The following is an 18,507-nucleotide window of genomic DNA, read 5'->3' as shown; positions in this document are numbered from 1 at the left end:
GCAGGACCTAACAGTGCAACACCACAAAAATAAGAAAACAGGGATTAAACCCTAAATTGCACTCTGTCACAGAGTGTTAAGAATGGTGTGCACTGTTTTTTTTTTTTTATAGTCTACACACAATTCTGAGCTGCAGATGATTTGTGGAGCAAAAAAAGCACTGAATTGCGCTGAAAAATTAGGAGATAAGATGGTTCAGAAAGTTCAGGCAGCTTGGAGATCTGTATGAGGCAGCTGACAGCTATCTGCCCCTCTCTGCTGCAATGCTCAATAACGTGAATAGGAGGTTTATATATCGTAAGATCCTTCTCAGAGTAACAGCACAGCACTCTGCACTCCTGTCTTTCCCTAATGCTGATGTGACTAGCAGTTGCAGTTTAACGCTGTGGTATGAGCTATTTACACACACACAGTCCCGTCCTCTCTATCTGAGGGCATGGATGAAATGGATGAGGCAAGATGGCCGCCGATTATATAGGGGCTGTGACATCACAGGGGTCAGTGAACACTGATAGGCTGCATCTCGCATGTGATTCAGGGTCATCCCGCCTACCTTTATTCCCGCCATAGTTTCCCGCCCTCCCATAATCCCCTGCCCCATGTACTCACATGTGGATCCGCTATTTTAGGTCTCCTTTAGCCAGGAACGCTGTAAAATGGAATTTAATGAAGTGATTTGTGCGATCGAATAGCGGCAATATTCGCATTCGTTGCGAAACGAATATTTCATGAAATTCATAACGAATTTGGGTTCGTCAGCTTCGATTTGCTCATCTCCAATCCTGATCCCATAGAGAAAGCAAAAGCAGTATACAGATGGAGCTGATTGAGGAGGTAAGGGGTCTGCTAGCTGCTAGAAGGGATCTGATAGATGATGATATCATCCTGTAGTTTACAGCAAGTCAGCTGACCTAGGATAGACCACTTTCTGTGACACATTGGGGGAGATTTATCATTGCTTTTAGAGCATTTTATTGTCTATGTTTAGGCGCAGTTCAGACGCAAACAGCATATTTTGAGACTTTTATGCGCCTTTTGATATAGACAGTTTTACTCTTTTTGCCTATTCGTAGAACTATTTCTTTTGACCATTCAGTGGTACTTTTTTAGGTGCAAAGCTACACCACTTACCAATAGGCGTGAGAATAATTTCTACCTTCCACAATTCAACCTTTAACCTCTTATGGACGACAGCGCCCCACTCCCCTTTTATGACACACGCTCAGGAGCTGAGCGCGGGTCATAGCTGGGTGGTCCTGGTAGCTATCTGCCACCAGGACCCATCTCTAATGCCAGACATCACAGTGATGCCCGGCTTTAAACCCTTAGACACCGCAATCAAATTTGATTGTAGTGTCTAATATGCAACTAAAAATGTCCAGGCAGCTCTGTGAAATTAAGTAAAAACACCTAACCTGCCAAATTCAGGACCCGGGAAAGTGTCTACTTCCCTCCCTCACAAGCGTCTAGAAAAAGTGTATGTGGTAGAGCTTTTCCCACCACAGCAGAGCTGCGCAAAATTCATCATCCTGCTGCACCTCCTTGATAAATAAGATGCACGCTAGTCAGACCCACCACTCAAATAAACGTGGGAAATTAGCTCTACCATAGACATTCTTTGATAAATCTGGGCCATTAATCGCTAGCACTTTCTGGTGGTCACATGACACAGCTACAGTTAACTAATGTGTGGATCCAGCTGTGCTGGAATATAATAGATGGTACTTTAGGACAAGTGTGCATTATATGGCGCTTAAATGATATGTTGATCCTTAGCGTATTCTTTTCCAAAGCCATATGACTTGGTGAGGAATTTTAGTGCTGAAATGCTGTGTGTAGGATATGATATACAATGGCCCTGATTTGCATTTTACTCAGAAAAGAAAAAAAGGTGTGGGCACAGGTCTGAAAAGGGACATGTCCCAAATATTCTGCTGTGTGTAGGGTATGATATGCTATGGCCCTGATTTACTATTGTAAACCCAATTTTTTTCATCAGGTTGTGCACCAGAATTTGGCGCATCGTTCCACAAATTGTGTATGGGCCAAAATGTGCTCCAAAAAATTAAAAAACCCAACCAACTCTGCCTTTTACTCAGAAAACAAAAAAAAGTGTGGGCACAGGGAAAAGGGGCATGGTTGCTGAAAAGGGGCATGTCCCAAATATTTTCCAAAAAAATCTCAACATATTTACTAAAGTTTTCATAGAAATTGATGTGGATATGAGCTCTGGAAAACCCGATAGCTGAGAGCAATTAAAAAAAAAAAGCAAAATTTAGGGAAACATGCAAAAGGTAGGGAAACGTTAGTAAATACAGTGGAAAAATACCTGTAGGGAATTAAAACCCACAAAGAAAACTACTCAACACTCTTAGCAAATCAGGACCAATGTCTCCCTATGTCCTTAACCTGTTGGGGACGAAGGGTGTATACATACGCCCTTGCGTCCTGCAAATGCCCAGGGGGGTCATTAGACCCCCCCATGTCGGCGATCGGCGCAAATCGCAAGTGAATTCACACTTGCGATTTGCGCTGATTCCGGGTCATTATGGGTCTATGGTGACCAGGTGACCCGGAATATAAGGGGGATCGCGGGTGTCTAAGACACCCACGATCCCCCTAAAGCGATAGGAGTGAGGTGGCACGGGTGCCACCCCTCCTATCCCTGCTATTGGTGGTCTAGACGCGACCACCAATAGCAGATCGGGGGCGGGGGGGGGGGGGGGGGTTACTTTAGTTTCCCCCGTCCTGCCCACCCACAATAGGCGGGCCAGAACGGGGAAAACGAAGAGGAGCGGCGCCGAAGATCACTTACCCGTCCGGAGGCAGCGGAGCGACGGCGATTGGTGGGTGGCGACGGAGATCGGCGCGGGCAGCGTGCGGCAGAAGAGGACGGCTGCCTGGATGTAACGGAAGCCGGTGAGTTGCCTAGCAACATCTAGAGGGCTACAGTCTGAGACCACTATAGTGGTCTCTAGTCTGTAGCCCTCCAGATGTTGCAAAACTACAACTCCCAGCATGCCCAGACATCTGTTTGCTGTGTGGGCATGCTGGAATTTGTTGTTTGCAACAGCTGGAGGTCTACAGTTTAGAGACCACTGCACAGTGATCTCTATACTGCCCTCTAGATATTGCAAAACTACAACTCCTAGCATGCCCCCACAGCTGTTTGCTGTCTGGTCATGCTGGGAGTTATAGTTTTGCAACATCTGGAGGTCCACAGTTTGGAGATCACTGTTCAGTGGTCTCTAAATTGTAGCACTCCAGATGTTGCAAAACTACAAATTCCAGCATGCCCACACAGCAAACAGCTGTCTCGGCATGCTTGGAGTTGTAGTTGCGTACCTCCAGCTGTTGCATAACTGTAGTTTTGCAACAGCTGGAGGCACACTGGTTGGAAAATACTGAGTTAGGTAACAGAACCTAACTGAAGGTTTTCCAACCAGTGTGCCTCCAGCTGTTGCAAAACTACAACTCCCAGCATGTACTGACAGACCGTGCATGCTGGGAGTTGTAGTTTTGCAACAGCTGGAGGCACACTGGTTGGAAAATACTGAGTTAGGCAACAGAACCTAACTGAAGGTTTTCCAACCAGTGTGCCCCCAGCTGTTGCAAAACTACAACTCCCAGCATGCACGGTCTGTCAGTACATGCTGGGAGTTGTAGTTTTGAAACAGCTGGAGGTTTGTCCCCTCATGTGAACGTATAGGGTACATTCACACGGGCGGGTTTACAGAAAGTTTCCTGCTTCAAGTATGAGCTCCGGCAAATTTTTCGCCGCAGCGCAAATTCCTAGCGGGAAACTCACCGTAACCCGCCAGTGTGAATGTACCCTAAAAACACTACACTACACTACACTAACACATAATAAAGGGCAAAACACTACATATACACCCCCTTACACTGTCCCCCCCCCCCAATGAAAATGAAAAACGTATTGTACGGCAGTGTTTCCAAAACGGAGCCTCCAGCTGTTGCAAAACAACAACTCTCAGCATTTCTGGACAGCCACTGACTGTCCAGGCATGCTGGGAGTTTAGCAACAGCTGGAGGCACCCTGTTTGGGAATCACTGGCGTGTAGAATACCCCTATGTCCACCCCTATGCAATCCCTAATTTAGTCCTCAAATGTGTATGGCGCTCTCTCACTTCGGAGCCTTGTCGTATTTCAAGGAAACAGTTTAGGGCCACTTATGGGGTATTTCCGTACTCGGGAGTAATTGCACTACAAATTTTGGTTGGCTTTTTCTCCTTTTACCCCTTATGAAAAGGAGAAGTTGGGGTCTACACCAGCCTGTTAGTGTAAAAAATAAAAAAATATTTACACTAACATGCTGGTGTTTCCCTTTACTTTTTATTTTCACAAGAGGTAAAAGGAAAAAAAGACCCCCAAAATTTGTAACGCAATTTCTCCTGAGTACGGAGATACCCCATATGTGGGCGTAAAATGTTCTGCGGACGCACAACAAGGCTCAGGAGTGAGAGCGCATTGTGTACATTTTAGGCCTAAATTGGTGATTTGCACAGGGGTGGCTGATTTTACAGCGGTTCTGACATAAACCCAAAAAAATAAATACCCACATGTGACCCCATTTTGGAAACTACACCCCTCACGGAATGTAATAAGGGGTACAGTGAGCATTTACGCCCCACAGGGGTCTGACAGATTTTTGGAACAGTGGTCAGTGAAAAGAAAAAATACATTTTTTTTGTTTGCACAGCCCACTGTTCCAAAGATCTGTCAAAAGCCAGTAGGGTGTAAATGCTCACTGTACCCCTAATTACATTCCGTGAGGACTTTATTTTCCAAAATGGGGTCACATGTGAGGGGGGGTCCACTGTTCTGGCTCCACGGGGGGCTTTGTAAATGCACATGGCCCCCGACTTCCATTCCAAACAAATTATCTCTCTAAAAGCTCAATGGCGCTCCTTCTCTTCTGAGCAATGTAGTTCGCTCGCAGTGCACTTGATGTCCAAACATGGGGTATTTCCATACTCAAAAGAAATGGGGTTACAAATTTTGGGGGGCATTTTCTCCTATTACCCCTTGTAAAAAAGTTAAATTTGGGGAAAAACCAGCATTTTAGTGAAAATTTGTTTTTTTCATTTACACATCCGACTTTAACAAAAAGTTGTCAAACACCTGTGGGGTGTTAAGGCTCACCGTACCCCTTGTTACATTCCTTGAGGGGTTTAGTTTCCATAATAGTGTGTGATGTGGGGGGGTTTGCTGTCCTGGCACCATAGGGGCTTCCTAAATGCGACATGCCCTCCAAAAACCATTTCAGAAAAACTCACTCTCCTAAATCCCATTGTTGCTCCTTCGCTTCTGAGCCCTCTAGTGCACCCGCCGAACACTTGACATACACATATGAGGTATTTTCTTACTCGAGAGATATTGGGTTAGAAATTTTGAGAGGATTTTTTTTTCCTTTTACCCCTTGTAAAAATTCAATAACTGGGTCTACAAGAACATGCGAGTGTAAAAAATGAAGATTTTGAATATTCTCCTTCACTTTGCTGCTATTCCTGTGAAACACCTAAAGGGTTAACACACTTACTGAATGTCATTTTGAATACTTTGAGGGGTGCAGTTTTTATATTGGGGTCATTTATGTGGTATTTCTAACTAGAAGACCCTTCAAATCCACTTCAAACCTGAAATGGTCCCTGATAAATTCCGATTTTGAAAATTTTGCAAAAAATTGGAAAATTGCTGCTGAACTTTGAAGCCCTCTGATGTTTTCCAAAGTAAAAACATGTCAACTTTACGATGTAATCATAAAGTAGATATATTGTATATGTGAATCAATATATAATGTATTTGGAATATCCATATTCCTTATAAGCAGAGAGCTTCAAAGTTAGAAAAATGCAAAAATTTCAAATTTTTCATGAAATTTTTGAATTTTTCACCAAGAAATGATGCAGGTATCGACGAAAATTTACCACTAACATAAAGTAGAATATGTCACGAAAAAAAACAATCTCTGAATCAAATTTATAAGTAAAAGCATCCCAGAGTTATTAATGCTTAAAGTTACAGTGGTCGGATTTGCAAAAAATGTCCTTAGGGTCATACTGGGCTTCGTCCCCAAGGGGTTAAAGGGGTACTCCCGTGGGATTTTTTTTTTTAATCAACTGGTACCAGAAAGTTAAACAGATTTGTAAATTACTTCTATTAAAAAAAATCTTATTCCTTCTAGTACTTTTTAAGGGCTGTATACTTCAGAGGAAATGCTTTTCTTTTTGGATTTCTCTGATGTCATGACCACAGTGCTCTCTGCTGACCTCTGCTGTCCATTTTTGAAACTGTCAAGAGCAGGAGAAAAATCCCCATAGCAAACCTCTCCTGCTCTGGACAGTTCCTAAAATGGACAGCAGAGGTCAGCAGAGAGCACTGGTCATGACATCAGGAAAATCCAAAAAGAAAAGCATTTCCTCTGTAGTATACAGCCCATAAAAGTACTAGAAGGATTAAGATTTTTTAATAGAAGTCATTTACAAACCTGTTTAACTTTCTGGCACCAGTGGATTTAAAAAAAATTAATAAAACATTTTCCACGGGAGAACCCCTTTAAGTCTATCACATCTACCCATCAGCTAGTCTAATTGTGTATGCAACAGGGCTTCTGTCATTAAAACTATTTTTTTTGCATTGAACTCCTTATGGTATATAAAAGGATCTTTCTAATTTACTTTTTTTTTTTAAACATTTTTTTTTTAATGTTTTATTTGTATTTAAAAAAGCTGCCACTAGGTGTTTCTCTACTTGTCCAGAGCACATTTCCCCCCATTTTTTGCACAAACTTTGGACTCCTGCTGGCCTGGCAGAAGTTTAAAATCAGGAAATGCAGTCTGGAGTGCTGAGGGGTGTGTGCAACCTTAGACAATCACTACTCATCTAACTCACTGAACTGCTCTGGGCTGTGTGTAGTAGAGTGAGGGAGGAAGTTCTCCCATGCCAAGGATGGCTTCAGATGATGTCATGCCTACTGGGTAATGCCCCTTTCCAGTCTGTGAATCTGACTGAGCAGAAAATACAGGGCAATATCAAGGTAGAAAACTAAAAAATTGTAAAAAATAAAGGCAGGGGGTGGTTTATCATGATGGGGGCAGTGAACTGGGAGGATTTATAAAATTTTACCAACAGACCACTGTCTTGTTTCACAGTGGCAAATAATTCAGTCCAGGAGAGTCTTACTGCTCTGTGGGCCTCAAGTCCTCTTGTCTCTAATGTGTATGATGAAGACAGTACCACATTACTGGTAGCAGGACCCTCTGGCTGCATACATGACCTGTTTACCTCTTATGACTAGTTGTCCACATGCTACCACAAATAAAAGAAAAAAAAAAACATAAATAAGGTACACACGGCCAAGAGAAACAGGGACATACTAAACAACACAGACCTTCAAGGTAAAGACAGGTACACTATGGTGGAGATTTAGCAAAAACTGTCCAGAGGAAAAGTTGCTGAGTTGCCCATAGCAACCAATCAGATTGCTTCTTTCATTTTTCAGTGGCAATCTCCCATTTTTCAGTGGCCACAGGTGTATAAAATCCAGCACCTACCAATGCAGTCTGCATAGTCAGTATAAACATCTGTGAAAGTGTGGGGAGTTCTACTGTACACGGAATTCCAAAATTTGATAAAACCACAAATTCGTAATTGTTCGAATGACAAAATATTTAAAAAACATTCATGTAAAAATGCATGTAATAAAATATATAGATTTTCTGTATCCTTGGCAGTAATGTACTGAAACAGCTGCACAGGCTGGTGTAATTCTTAGTGTTAGTAACATCATCTGAATTATGTATGACTCAGAAAAAAGGAAACTTAAGTATGGACGTAAATTAATTGATTTCATATTGTGAGAGAGGCAGTAATATATTGGACCCTTTTAATAAGTAACAGCTGGAATCTGCCACCTGGGGAAATATGGCTGATGTCAGAAGCCAATTATTACAAGGAACCAAATATAGAGAGGAGTCTGTTGGCAGTACTCTGACACTAGGGGAGCACTTGTCTGGTACTAAAGACAATCACTCAACACCCATATAATCCGTAAATACAATTACCCACAAGTGTACATCATTACACATCTTACATAATTTGAACTTCTCCATCCCTAAATATTTCTGGAAAACTAGTGTGTGTGTGCAAAATTGATGTAACTCATGGCACGCAGGTGACTAGAGATGAGGGAGCTGAGCTTGGCGAATCCGGTCTCGTTCAGAATATCGGGGTGACATCGGCACGCCTATGCCAGTTTCAGCTCATGCAAGCCTGGCAATGGTGTTAACAGTAGCAGATGGGACAAGGAACACATGGCGTTTTGGCGCCTGAATGAATGGAAGAAGCACTGGGAACACTGGAACGATGTCAGGGTAGCCCGGTATATCTTGCAGCAAGATCACATGACCCCAGGTTATCCAATCATTGCTTGCATTATGCGACTTACAGCTCCCAGGCCAGTCAGGAGACAGCATAGGGGTGACTTAAGAGGCCAATAAAGCACTGCATTGCAACTGACATCTTGAATGGAGACAGCTGAGAGAAAGCAAGAACTGAAAGCATTCAAAAATCCATTAGAATTTGACAGCCAGCTCTTTTCGGTAAAAATTACACCTTATCTTTATTCTGTAGGTCCATACGGTTACAAGGATACCCACTTTATGTAGGTTATTTTACTACTAATTGTCATCTTCTGACACCTATAACTTTTTTATTTTTCCGCATACGGGGCTATATGAGGGCTCATTTTTTGCGAAGTAGTCTGCAGTTTTTATTGGTATTTTGGTTTTGTTGGGACTTTTTGATCACTTTTTATTAATATTTTTGTGGTATAGGAAGTGACCAAAAAATGCAAAATTTTGGACTTTTTATGTGTACGCCTTCGACCGTGTGGTTTAGATACCCTTAAATGTTAATAGTTTGGACATTTACGCATGCCGCAGTACCACACATTTTTGTTTTTTATTTCATTATTTTAATTAAAAATGGGAAATGGGGGGGCAATTCAAACTTTTATAAGAATAATTCACAATTATTGACTTTTTTTTTTTTAAACATTTTTTATTATTTTTTTTTAGCCCCAATAGGGGGCTATACCATGCAATCTTCTGATTGCATATACTGATCATTGTTATGGCATAGCTTGCATGGCAGGCTTGGAGCAATAGATCCCCGATCGGACAGCGAGGAGCCAGGTGAGTGCCGTCTTGCCGTCCTCTCAGCTGGTTGGAATATTGCAAATTAGTCTCGATAGCCCCGATCAGCTCTGCTGTGCTGCCGGGATTCTTTCACTTTCATTTTAGACACCACAATCAACTGATCGGTAATGCCGGCCTGATCGGTAATGCCCGGTATTAACCCTGGGTCCTTACGGCTGATAGCAGTTGAGACCCACCGGGTTTAAAGTGTTCTTCGGTCGTGAGAACGGGATAAACCCTGGTAACAGGACTCAAAGTCCTTAAGTGGTTAACATAAATATGCATTAAAAGCGTTGTGAACGTGGAATATGCATTTTAGACCAAGTAACATGTATTTTCCCAGAAATATGCATTTTAGACCAAGTAACATGTATTTTCTGGGTTTAATCAAACTTATAATATTTCTAACGTGGATTTAAGATAAAAACACATTTAAAAGCATTGAGAGCAAATGCAGGATAGCCATCTAAGGCTAAGTTATGTATATTTTCTAGGTTAAATAACCTAGAATGTAGTATTTCTACCTGGGTTTAACATAACTATGCATTAAAATTGTAAAGCCTGAATGCCAAATAGCCATCTAAGGCCAACTTATGTGTATTTTCTGGGTTTAATAAAACATATAAGGGAAGATTTATCAAAACCTGTCCAGAGGAAAAGTTGCTGAGTTGCCAAGAGCAACCAATCGGATCACTTCTTTCATTTTTCAGAGGCCTTTTCAAAAATGAAAGAAGCAATCTGATTGGTTGTTATGGGACAACTTTTTTTTTAGACAGGTTTTGATAAATCTCCCAAATAGTATTTTTTACTGGGTTTAATAGATCAATTTATTGAAAGTGTTGAAAGTGAATTCAGAATTGCCATCTAAGTTGACTGTATTGCCTGTAGTTTTTGGGTTTAATCAAAGAGTTTTTCTACCTGTGTTTAACATAACTGATTATTCTTTTACTGTTTTATGTAACTGTAGAGGAAGAGGAACCCACATGGCTCTATGTCATAGCATCAAAGTCTTCCTCCCCCTGAGATGACTGGCATGCTTGAATATGCGATAAACACTGTGGGGGAGGAAAAGTTAACCAGTTGCCCATAGCAATCAGATTGCTTCTTTCAGGCCATTTTGAAAATAAAAGAAGCAATCTGATTGGTTGCTTTGATTCACTGCTCAACTTTTCATCTGTACAGTTTTTGCTAAATCTCCCCCTGTGTTTTCAGAACATACAAAAACATTTTTTATCAACAATTTTCCTAACCTTTTTGTGTGCCACCATGAAAAAAACTGGCACACTTGATTATGCGATTAAACAATGTCTGTACAAAACTCACAATAAAAACTATTATTTATTTTGATGATTGTTTAGGGTACGTTCACACATACAGGATCCTGCGCAGATTTGATGCGCAGGATTTGTAACTGCAGATTAGAATCTGTGCTCAATCATTTAGTTTACATTGAAATCTGCAGCAAAAAAAATCCTGTGCATCAAATCCTGTGGATTAACTCTGTGTATGTGTAAACGTACCCTTAAACTGTTTTATGTGCCACAAAAAAAAAAAAAATTCTCACTTGAATCTGCTCATAAACAACTGTGTGCAAATGTTACACAAAAAAACATTTTTTACAGATTTTTCTGAGGGAACTTTCATGCTGCCCAATCTACAAGTCATTGTTGTGGCTTCTCTGAGGTCATGTGATCTTTCCTCCTATTTGCAAAGTAGTTTGGGTTACCCTGAGGTCATGTGTTCCTCTTTCCTTTTCCTATTTTCATGTGGCACTGACACTATTTTACCAGGTTTAATTGAGACAAACCTGTCAAAGTTTGCCTTTAGGCCCAGTAAACAGGACCAACCTCGGTTTACGAGATTTGGTCCACCCAACTCTATTGATAAGGTTAAAAAAGACAAACCATCTATTCCAACCTTTAATTCTACATTGATATAGAGTAAGGCAAAAAACACCTATGATGTAGGGAGACCTTCCTTCCTGAATCCATATATTGCCATCAGAATAAATCCCAGGATTACTCTCCAATCTCCAAAAATGCAGTTCAAGTAGTGAATATCACAGTTTTTCTTTATTGCCAAACTTTACGATTTTTTGAGGATACAAGTAGTTGGCATCAATGGCTCTAGTATGATATTTGCATACCAAAGGGAAGCTTACAAGCTTTCTCATGCGCTCAAATCACTTTAAACTATGATCCAATCAATCTTGTATTCATGAAACGGGAAAGACTTGAGTTGAGTTTCTGTGACAATAAACTGTCAGCCCCAAGTGTGTGCCGTCTTACTTTGATCATAACCTTTTACAAACACATTGACATGCAATGTCAGATGAGCTCATGGTCACACCCAAATCTTACATTTTTAATCAGTCATGTGAATGGGATGTGAAAAATAAAGAGCATTTTCCTCTCTGGCTGGGACTATGTAAAATGGCAGTAGAGAGCAGAAAATTACAACCCCAAAAGGATTGCATAGTTGAACAACTTTACGAACTGACAGTTAATCAGACCCTGCCCTGCTTGTAAATACGTCAACCTCTGAATAGAGAAGAATGCCTGCCAGGAGTCAGAGAAGGATCTAAACATCTGATATATGCTTGCCATTAACCACACTGTACGTTTAATATTAGCAAACGACAGCTAGAATGATTGTGAAGCTAACAGTAGGCAGTGAGACGTAGAGCAATGTAAATGCAGTTAAATAGTCATCCATAAACGCTGTTACTTTGTGTTTTATGGAATATATTTCCTTGTATTGGAGTTATATATGACGTATAAATAGTGTCAGTGTGGAGAAAATGTTTTCATTCATTCCATAAAAATACCTAGACAAAAACATAAAGGCAATGCCTGACATTTTTATGCTGTTCTGACAGACAATAAAACTGTTCAAGATGTTGACCATTGTGCTGCAAATAAATAAAAACATTTCAGACATTTACAAATATTGCACATAAAAGTATCAGCAGTGAATAGCTATTTTAGGACACATTATATCGTGTTTTTGGATGATACATTACGTTGCTCCTGTAGCAATATGTAGCAAAAATTGGTTTAAACATATCGGGGGAGATTTATCAAAACCTGTGCAAAGGAACAGTTGCCCATAGCAACCAATCAGCGCGCTTCTTTCATTTTTAACAAGGCCCCTGCAAAATGAAAGAAGCAATCTGATTGGTTGCTATGGGCAACTGGGCAACTTTTCCTTTGCACAGGTTATGATAAATCTCCCATATCCTTTTTAGTCTAGGTTTAGTATTTGCTGTGGTTCGCAAGTTCATTATAAGACCTATTTCTTATTTTGCTTTGGCTGTTGCTCTTGAGGCCATGTTAGGCTGGGTTCACACTACGTTTTTCAACTACGGTTCTCGCATACGTTTTCTATCAAAAACCGTATGGGAAAAAAAATGGATGGAACAGTATGGGAAAAAGTAAACCGTATGCGTTTTTAAACAGTACACTGTTTTTAAAAGTGCATACAGTTCCGTCAGTTTTTATAGAAAAAAAACCCATACGTTTTTGAAAATGTTGTCCATTTTTAATGGGAGGGGTCTTGGGTGGGGACTTTAGGATTCATATGCGCATGTGCAAAGTAAAAATGTATACGTTTTCCCGTATGGAACCTTATACATGTGCCCAGTCCATATAATAAACATTATATACTTATATCATCATCTCCTAACCTTTTTTCTCTATTTTTCATTATACTATAATCTACACTTTTAGTACTTTAGAGGACTGATAATCACATATCTACAATACTGCATGTTGGGAAACAAGTCAGGAACATAATGGTTTCTAAAGCTACTAATAAATATACCAGGCAGGATATAGAATACTAACAAACAGTAAAAGAACGAGGATCAAGATTAACGGCAGATATGATAATATGAACAAGACTAGATATGAGGATAAGTATACACCAGACAAAACCAGGAGATGCAGGGGATGAACAGGTTAACTGAATAAGGAACACACTAGACACCGCACTCCAATCATGGAGGAACTTCAATACTAAATACAAATAGGCTCCTAGCTAGCAGACACACTTGCAGTATGAACAGGATACTAGCCTAGGAGGGAACAAAAATCCTAAAGACAAGCACGGTTACAGACAAAACTAACTCACTCCTAGATAGATTAGCACAAGGCTCAAACAGGATTTTATCCTAGAAGATCCAGGAGCAAACAAGGTCAAAACAAGACTGACAAGTGCACAGTGGGAACACGGACTAGGCAACACAAAGCAGAGCGAACAATACAAGAATACTAAAACAAAGCAGGCTAAAATCTAAAGGACATATAACCATGGTTAAAACCCAGGATACATGTGCTCAGACAGACATAGGGGGGAATTCATCAAAACCTGTGTAGAGGAAAAGTGGTGCAGTTGCCCATAGCAACAAATCAGATTGCTTCTTTCACTTTTTACAGGCCTCTTTAAAAATGAAAGAAGCGAGCTGATTGGTTGTTATGGGCAACTGGACCACTCTTCCTCTGCACAGGTTTTGTTAAATCTCCCACATAGTGAACATATTGCAAACACGGTCAGAGAAACAGGTGTAATTACCAGCCCATAGCAGCACCTGAAGAGGTTATAAATCCTCCCAGTGCTGAAAAGGGCTGGAACGGTAACTCTTCCTAAACCAGGGAGAATAAACACAGAAACTGTTCAGACATAAACAAAATGTCTGAACAGAACCCAAAGCAGAAAAATGCCAAATACAGATAAGCGAACATTACACAAGCAGCATTCATCTGTGTAAAGTAAATATAGAAATATTAACCATTTACATTCTTTTAAGACCATTGTGTATGCCATAAATATAGTGCAATGCACACAAATACATTTACAAAGCAATCATCAGGGGATTTGAAAGGTATATTTATTAAATAATTACTATAATAACAACTATAATTATTAAGCACAATTATTTTAAACAAACTCTTTTTCATCTGCTTTTTGTATAATATTAACACTGGCTAAAATACTTAAATGGTCACTCTCCTTTCAACACATTTTGTACACATGTGAATATAAAAATCATCATAATGGCCCTGATTTACTATTGTAAACCCAACATGTTTTGTTGGGTTGTGCGCCAGAAATTTTGTCTGCCCCAGAATGTGCAACAGAATTGAAAAAAACCCGACTAAGGCTACAACCTGAGGTTTTTGCCCTGTTATTTTTTTGGCTTAAAAACGCCAGAAAAATCGCCAGAAAAACTGCCACTGTTTTCACTGCATTTTGGCGTTTTTTCTTGCGCTTTTGCCTTTGTGTGGAATTTGCCTTTTTTTCCCCCCTTTGTCGTTTTTCGTACAAAAATAGATGGGTACCAAAAATAAATAAATAAATAAAAAAAAAAGGATGCAGTAGGGATGTAAAAAAATGTATTTAACTAAATGTATTTTTTTCTAACAAAATTTTTATAAATAATAAAAAGTGTGTGTGTGTGTGTGTTTAACTTTTTATTTTTTATTTAATTTTTTTACATTTTTTAGGTAGTACTACTACTCCCAGCATAGAACACACTGTTCCATGATGGGAGTAGTAGTACCTGTACTAATAGACATATCACCCTGGGAGTCACTACTGACACACAATGCATAATATAGCAGAGATGCGGAGCGGCTGTATACAGTGCTCACCATCTCTGCTCTGTACTTCTGCCGGTGATGTGAATAGAACATCGCTGATTCATATTTCCCACCCAGAGTGGTGATTGGCCGGATGGTTGCAGTCAATCACAGCTCTCAGAGGGAAATATGAATCAGCGATGTTCTATTCACATCACTGGCCGAAGTACAGAGCAGAGATGGGGAGCGCTGTAAACAGCCGCTCCATCTCTGCAATAGATAAGACGATTGCAGCGAGTGTTAGGAGTGACATCCGCTGTGATGTGTCCTTAACTACAAGTACTACTGCTCCCAACATGGAGCACACTCTGCTCCATGCTGGGAGCTGTAGTTCCTGCATTAATAGACAGATCGCACCTAACTTCTCACACCTGTTGTGATCGTTCTATTAATGCAGGTACTACAGCTCCCAGCATGGAGCAGAGTGTGCTCCATGTTGGGAGTAGTAGTACTTGTAGTTAAGAACACATCACAGCGGGTATCACTACTGACACCTGCTGTGATCCTCCGGTATAATGTATAGATGCGGCCGCTCTCCTATGGTCCCCTGCCCTGCCATATATATACACCTAGTCATATTTTCCACAGTGAGCTGTGATTGGCTGGAACCATCTGGCCAATCACAGCTCTCTTCGGGAAATATGAATACGTGTATATATACGTCAGTGCAGGGGACCATAGAAGAGGGACCCGCCGCGTCTATAAATTATACAAAAGGATTTCAACAGGCGATCTGTCTATTAGTACAGGTACTACTACTCCCATCATGGAACAGTGTGTTCCATGCTGGGAGTAGTAATACTACCTAAAAAATGTTTTTAAAAAAATGTGAAAAACACCCACCCACACACATTTTTATTATTTTCGACTACATTTTTAGTGCTTTACCCGCCCGTATAAATTGATCCATGTTTAAAAATTCATAAAAATTTCAAATTTTAAATAAATTTTGTTAGATACAATTTTTTTCCATGACTACTGTATTTTTTTTTATTATTATTTTTATGGTACCCTACGAAATTTTTATAAAAAAGGTATCTCCATCACTTTTTTGGATCACTAAAGTCCAAAAAAAGAAGAAAAACTGCCTGCAAAAATGAAAAATTAAAGCCAACATGGCGTTTTGTTTTTCTTGGCTTTTTTGCTCTCCCATAGACTTCTATGGGAGGAAAATGCCACGATTTCAGGGCAAAAAACGAAAAGCTAGGTTTTGTCGGGCATTTTGAAAATCCAGCCTCTGAACCCGAAATTGCTGAAAAACGCCAAAAGGATTAAAAAAATGCCAAACTGAAAAACGCCAAGTGAATCTGGCATTTAGCAGCTTACTATTGACTTGCAGCTAACATCTGGGCTCTGCGTTTTTTTGCAGAAAAAACGCCGTGCGGGAAAATCTGAATTTTTTACAGCATTTTTGCAAAAAATAAATAAAATCTTTGGAATTCCAGCCTAACTCTCCATTTTACTGAGAAAACCGAAAAAAAAAGGGGCGTAGGGAATTAAAACCCAGATAGAAAACTACACAACACTCTTAGTTAATCAGGGCCAATATATATTAGAAGAAAAGGATTTTTTTTTTTGTAAAACAAAAAAATGGAAAGTTTATTTTTTTTATTCACTTGTATTATTCATTTATGTTAAGACCAGTTTTCATTTAAGATACTCACACAATAAATTGTTTGCTTCACATAAGCAATATGTTAAAATTATAGTTTTTGTTGATGGTGTTGTTTTGACATTTCTGCTTGTCACTTTCACTTACTTCTTAAGTCCCTACAGTATTTTGGACTAAAAATATTCGCTCTTCACTTCCAGGTGTTCCCAAGGTACTTTAACTCAGTTTGAAACAGGACATTGTAATTTACTGTATGTTTAAATGTCTAGACCAGGTATCCTGTCCTGTCATGTTGAAAAACAACGCATGCTGTGTGCTGGTAGGTTTAGAAAAAAATACTACAATTTATTCTTCTCTTTTAATATGGCAGTCTTTTGTTGAAAATAATGTTATCTTAAAAAGATACATCTATTATATATATTTAACTTTACATCTTAAAGGAAAACTGTCACATATTTTCTCCGGCACTATCCACAGGTATTGGTGAATAGTGCGGGAGACGCTGATTAAAACGAGCCCTACCTTGGTCTGATCACACACTAGTTGAGCTCCGTTTCTTTGCCTGCTAAAGCAACTTTTACCCAGATTATCACCGATCCTACTTACAGAGATTTGGACCCTAAGAATCCTTACCATGCCGGCGAGGAAGAGGAAGTCGCTCCACTGTTGTTCTCTAGCCAAATTTTACTTCTCCCCGAAAGGTGCGTCCTCACAAGATGGCGCCGACGAGGACTGCAGAGACCTGACTTCGCGGGCTTCATCTCCACAGGGCCGCATACAGCTCACCCCCTTGAGACGCCGCTCGGCCTCAGACACAGCGCTGAATACTGCTCCGGAACCGGGGGACCCTCTATCATTAGGCGGAAACCTCCACTCACCTGTCTGCAGTAGCACGGACGGCCGACTGGGCTCCCGCAACTCCTGCTCCTCTCCGGGGATTCCAGCCTGTTCCCCTCCAGCCTCACCATCCATGAGCCCTGCCGGATAGAGGTCTCGACTACTCTCCGTTCCTCTCCCACAGGAGGTAAGGTCTCAGCCCCTCTCTGACACCTCAGCTGCAGCTGCCGACCTGCTGGCCGCAATACCAGTCTCTAATAAGTCTCTCACAGATTCTGCCATGAAAGACATGTTGCTGCTATTGCGTTCTACCTTCCTCCAGGACACTAACACACCAATCAGCCCTATCCAGTCTGAACTAAGGGGCCTGGGAGGTAGAGTGTACCATTTGGAGAACAAGTTTGGCGACTTTGCAGACTCACATAACTCCCTCATAGACCTACATTATGAAATGGAGGAGAGTGTGGCGGTCCTGCAGACAAAAGTGGCAGACCTAGAAGACTGCAGCCGCCATAATACTATTATGCTTAGAGGGGTACCTGAAACAGTCACCCCAGCAGACATTCCAGATTATGTGCAAGCTCTACTTAACACAGCGCTCCCCAATTGCACACCCCAGGAGCTGACAGTGGACAGGGCCCACCGTGTTCCACGCCCGCGCCACCTGGATGACACGATTCCGAGGGACATACTGGCCTGTGTTCACTTCTTCCATGTCAAAGAATGCCTCATGGAGGTCTCTGAATGTAACAAGAGGCTGCCTGCTCCATACCTCTATATCTCTCTATATGCGGACTTATCTGCTGCTACGCTCCAGACCAAAAGAGCCCTGGGCCTGGTAACCTCGGCTCTCCGCTCTGCCTCCATCCCATACAGATGGGGCTTCCCAACGAGACTCCTCATCAAAAGGGACAACACAACTCACATTGTGAGATCCATGACCGAGGGTGAGGACTTACTAGAGACTTGGAACATCAAGATACCATCCACTGCTGACCCAGGCACAGCTGCCTGAGCAACTCGAGTCTGGAAAGTCTGGACGGTGAATTTCTTGTACAACAGATGCGGGCTCTGGTGTGTTGCCCATGTTCCTCAGCCTCAGAGTGGACTCTGACCCCCACTCAGAAATGGATGGTGCTAGGCTAAGACAATCCATGTTCTTCTGTACCACATTTGGGTGGCTGTTTGTGTTTGTTTTTA

The sequence above is a fragment of the Hyla sarda genome, chromosome 1 (assembly GCF_029499605.1).
Source record: "Hyla sarda isolate aHylSar1 chromosome 1, aHylSar1.hap1, whole genome shotgun sequence".
Classification (NCBI taxonomy): Eukaryota; Metazoa; Chordata; class Amphibia; order Anura; family Hylidae; genus Hyla; species Hyla sarda.
Note: the sequence above shows the minus strand (reverse complement) of the source record.